This window comes from Nicotiana sylvestris, chromosome 6 (assembly GCF_000393655.2).
Source record: "Nicotiana sylvestris chromosome 6, ASM39365v2, whole genome shotgun sequence".
In the NCBI taxonomy this organism is placed as follows: domain Eukaryota; kingdom Viridiplantae; phylum Streptophyta; class Magnoliopsida; order Solanales; family Solanaceae; genus Nicotiana; species Nicotiana sylvestris.
In genome coordinates this window covers 83,902,565-83,907,919 of record NC_091062.1, presented here as the reverse complement: position 1 = coordinate 83,907,919, position 5,355 = coordinate 83,902,565, and positions in this window count along the sequence as shown.

Genomic DNA, 5,355 nt, shown 5'->3' with positions numbered 1-5,355 from the left:
CTGAGACAATTGACGAAAATGCTAGACACAGGGATTATCGTGCCCTCCAAATCCCCATACGGGTCCCCTGTGCTATTCCAAAAGAAACGTGATGGTAGTCTACGACTCTGTGTGGACTATCGGGCTCTAAACAAAATTACTGTGAAAAACAAGTACCCTATTCCGCTAATGGCAGACTTGTTCGATAGACTGGGTGGTGCGACGGTGTTCACCAAAATAGACCTGAAGATAGGTTATTGGCAAGTTCAGATTGCAGATGGTGATGTGCACAAGATGACATGTGTGACAAGATATGGGTCGTACGATTTCCTGGTTTTGCCATTCGGCTTGACTAACGCCCCAGCTACGTTTTGCACTTTGATGAACCAAGTCTTCCGAGAGTACATTGATGAATTCGTGGTGGTCTACTTGGATGACATTGTGGTATTTAGCCAAACATCGGAGGAACACCTGATGCACTTGCGGAAGGTCCTAGCTCGATTGCGGGAGCATGAACTATATGCGAAGCTATCTAAGTGCTCCTTTGCTCAAAAGAAAATTGACTTCCTCGGACATGTCATCGAGGAAGGGCGGATCAAGATGGACCAGCAGAAGATTCAGGCAATCACAGATTGGCCACCACCTAAGGATATCCACGCCTTGAGGGAGTTCCTTGGTCTATGCAATTTCTATCGGCGATTCGTGAAAGACTACTCCCTCATTGCAGTACCATTGACAGAACTCCTCAAGAAGGTCACGCCTTGGGAATGGGGACCCAAGCGAGCAGAGGCCTTCAACGTATTGAAAGCGGCTATGTCTAGTAGCCCCGTCTTGGCCCTTCCTGATCTGGCCAAGCCATTCGAAGTACAAACAGATGCATCTGACTATGCCCTCGGTGGAGTCCTGCTACCAGAAGGGCATCCTGTAGCGTATGAAAGTCGGAAGCTAAAAGATGCAGAGCGGCGCTATGCCGCCCATGAGAAAGAATTATTGGTTGTCGTCCACTGCTTATGCCTCTGGAGGCACTATCTACTGGGAACCCCGTTCGTGGTCAAGATAGACAACACAGCTGTTAGCCATTTCATGACCCAGCCGAAGTTGAATGGTCGACAGGCCAGGTGGCAGGAACTCCTAGCTGAATTCCACTTCAACCTGGAGTACCGAAGTGGGAAGACCAATCATGTTGCTGATGCACTCAGTCGGAGAGTTGATCTAGCATCGGTGTGCCTACTCGCCACCCTAAGGGGGAGCGAAGTATACACCTCCATCAAGGACCAGATACAGGATTTACTCATCAAAGACCCTACTGCACAGTATTTGGTTGATTTGGTGGGACAGGGCAAAACTCGCCAGTTCTACATGGAAGATGGTTTTCTTAAAGTGAAAGGGAACCGACTTTATGTTCCTAAAGGAGGAGATCTACGAAGGACCCCTCTGGCGGAATGTCATGATACTCTGTGGGCTGGCCATCCCGGTGAAGAACGCACCATGGCGTTACTTTGTCGTGCATATTATTGGCCTCAAATGGCCGATGATGTTGTTCAGTATGTGAAGACTTGTCTAGTATGCCAGAAGGACAAGTCAGACCGCTTAACACAGGCGGGACTCTTGGAACCACTAGCTGTCCCAAAGAGACCTTGGGAAAGTGTTTCCCTGGATTTCATCACCGGATTGCCCAAGGTCGGAGATCTAACAACTATCTTGGTTGTGGTAGATCGGTTTTCCAAATATGCTACCTTTATTGCTGCCCCACAATATATATCAGCAGAAGATACAGCTCGACTCTTCTTCTCTCATGTCGTCAAATATTGGGGCCTACCCAAAGATATTGTTAGTGATCGTGACTCACGCTTCACTAGCAACTTTTGGACCCAACTCTTTAAGTGTCTTGGGTCGAAGCTGAATCACAGCTCAAGTTTTCATCCGCAATCTGATGGCCAGACGGAGCGGTTCAATGGTATGTTGGAGGAATATTTGCGTCATTTTGTAACCGGATCGCAGAAGAATTGGGTGAAGCTTCTGGATGCTGCTCAACTGTGTTTCAATTCACAAAAGAGCTCTAGTACAAACAAAAGCGCTTTTGAAATTGTTACCGGACAGCAACCGCTACTCCCACACACAGTCAATGCACCAAATATGTCTAAATCTCCTCGAGCTGCTAGCTTCTCTAAAGAGTGGAAGCAAAATTTGGAGATAGTGCGGAGCTATCTTGTCAAGGCTCAAAAGCGGATGAAGAGGCATGCTGATCAGAATCGTCGCTTTGTTGAATACCAAGTAGGAGACAAAGTGATGGTCAAAATTCCAAAACGTTACTTATTTGCAGGGGTCCATGACCCTCGCTTATTGCAAAAATATATTGGACCCTTGTCCATTGAAAGGCGTATTGGGAAAGTTGCATACCGGGTGGATACCCCAGCTTGGTGGAAAATTCATCCTGTTTTTCATGTCAGCCTCCTGAAACCTTTTCGGGAAGATACAGAGGATCCTTCAAGGAGCCAGCTCACAATACCCAGTATTCGAGGGCCCAATTCAACCGGGAAAAGGCGTGTTGAAGCTATCCTTGATGATAGAGTGATTCATGCCTCAAGGAAAGATCACCAGGAGTTCTTGGTGAAATGGCAGGGCTGTGATACAGAGGAGAACACTTGGGAGAGGGGAACAAACCTCAAAGCCTACAAGAGCCTAATTGAAGATTATCTTGCAAGTAAGGCGCCGAGGACGTCGCCAACTCAGGTGGGGGAGAATGTCATGGGCGGCTTTCCAGCCGTGCCCCATGACCCCTTGGGCGCGCCCCGTGGCGTCCTAACAAGCCTTCCAATGCCTGACGCCATGGACGGCCCCGTGGTCTTGGCCGCGCCAAGTGACAAGCGCGCATGTGCCTCTGTCGCCCCACCGATATACCTCGCCAGCGCTCAACCGCAGGCAGATGCCAACAGCACCGCGCACGCAGACAACGCCGAGCGCGCAGACCTTGATGCCAAAGACTGTGCTGCTGACAACGGACCTGTTTTCTGCCTTATAGCAAACTAAGTCTTTTTCATTGTAAATATAGAGTAGTTTTATTCCATGTACTTCCATTATGTTTCTCTAGCTTAATCAAGTCTAGTCTTGTAGCTTTGGATTATTTTTTTAAGCATTATTAGGGGGATCAAGCAATCAAACTTTCTAGCAAGCAAATATTTCTCTGTACTGGTGTCTCAACCCCTCGACACCGCGTTGCCTTTCTGTAATAGCTTTCATTAATGCAATCAAGCTTTCTTTCATTCTCAATTCTCATTCTTGTTCTCTCAATTGCTCTTGACATTGGTTTTCCCCTACGGCACTGACAATCTAGTCTAGCGTACGGAGGGGACCTCAGTTGGCAGACAGCAACTGCACTGACATCAGTTGCTTAGCCTTACGTCGCCCTTCCAAGGAATCTCAGGAAGGCGCCGTGTAACAGTACTCATGTTTATATATTGGTCACACTTTCTAGAAGAAAAGTACAAGGCAACTCCTCCAAGCGTTGAGCAAGCTCGAGTCCATGTTGAGGGTAGACCGGTTTGAAGTGTCCAGCCAATAATTGATTCCGACAATCATCTAAAACTTTATGAATATAAAAAATAGCTAGGTCACAGGGAATAGAGAATGTAGAATTAATCCCTATTGAAGGCTTATCTGTAATTGAAGCCAAATGACCTTTCGGCGGCTCGAGATGTCGTTTACGAAAGAGAATCAACACTTTCTCAATAAAATATTCCCAATTCGCCAATTGTTTGTTCCGAAAAAGCCATTGGTATCACATCAAAGGTTCTCCATCGAGATAGGATGAGGCGAGAGTTAACTTGTTATTTTCTGAAATTCCATAAAATTTAAAGTATCGTTCAGCCTGAGAAATCCATAATTCTGGATTCGCCACAGAATTGTCGGAATTCCAGCCGAGTAGGCTTACTTGTTTCAGCGTTTCCCACCAACTCATGTAACAATGAACGAATTGCAATCATCATAACCTTAATTGGATTGTTAGTTCGACATATTTGGTCCTCCATTGAAGACCTCTGGATGAAAGCGCCAATATAACAACTCCAAAATACAAATTATATTGATGATAGTATCTAAAGATTACAACACAACAAAGTAGAGTAACAGTAATGGAAATACAAAAGTGCAGATCTAAGTAAGATAGAATAGAACCAAAGAAGGGGATAAGAAGGTAGACTTAGAATTAAGAAGGAGAGGATTCAGACATTTCTCTCAACAGTATTGTTGTAACCCTAAATCACGGACCATTGTCCCTTATATAGAACCATTCTTACACCTATTACTCAACCTGGATCCCAAATTAACCTGGCCCTACTGCTTGTACTCGGCCCAATAGTTCTTTTCAGCCTAATATCTACTTGTATGAGATTGGGCTGATACCAGTTCATAACATGATGGAGCAGTAATATGTAATTTGTTCCTCTACTTTACAGTTTACACTGAAGATGCTATGGATAACTTTTTTTATTTTGTTCATTTTTTAAACAAAATCCATTTACTTGGATCCAAATAACACATAGTAATAACTTTTAAGTTATCAAATTCACATTTGAAATAATACTTTGTATGCGGTAAAATTGGTTAGTGATAGTTGGACGAATAAAGAGATGACACGTGGAATTGAAGACAAGTAGGATGTGAGTCAGTATATAGTCGATACCGGTTGCTAGCATGTGACCAGTGCTGGGTGATTCCCAAAGATAGAGTAGCCGATGACAAAAATTCAAAGTATTGACATCGGGTAGCATTCAATGAGTAGCCATTACGAAGAATATTTGCATTTATAGCCAACCGTTATGCAGCCATCAATGACGATTTTATTCTCATTCAAGAGGAGCTTGATTTAGGTATCTTCCTAAACAGGGTTATAAGTAGGAGAATTAGGATATAGTGTAAAAAAAAATATTATGTACGAAAAAGATATAAAATGCTCTCACTCTATAGAATTGATTTCTTTATTTTATTCTTAATTTTGTTTTTACCACTACTATCGGAGAAGATAAACAATTAGTCAAGCTTGTATTTCCTTTAATTATATTTCATAATCTTATTTCTGGTCTTATTTATTTCTTTTTTGGATCAAATCGATTCACTTATGTACAAACCACGTTACAAATTCATTTGTACTTTCCACAGTAAAAAAATTTGGCATCCACCGTGGGGAAAATACAATTGTGTAATTACTTTGATCCATTCATTTGTTACTAACAAATTTTGATTTCTTCCTTAGTAAAAGAAAAATCAGGTATGGTAGCTAATGATGTCAATAATGTCTATAATGTTGGAGCACACTATGAACAGGAAGATGTGTTCTAGCGTGATGATTCAACCAGTGAAACCCGCAATGAAGGAGAT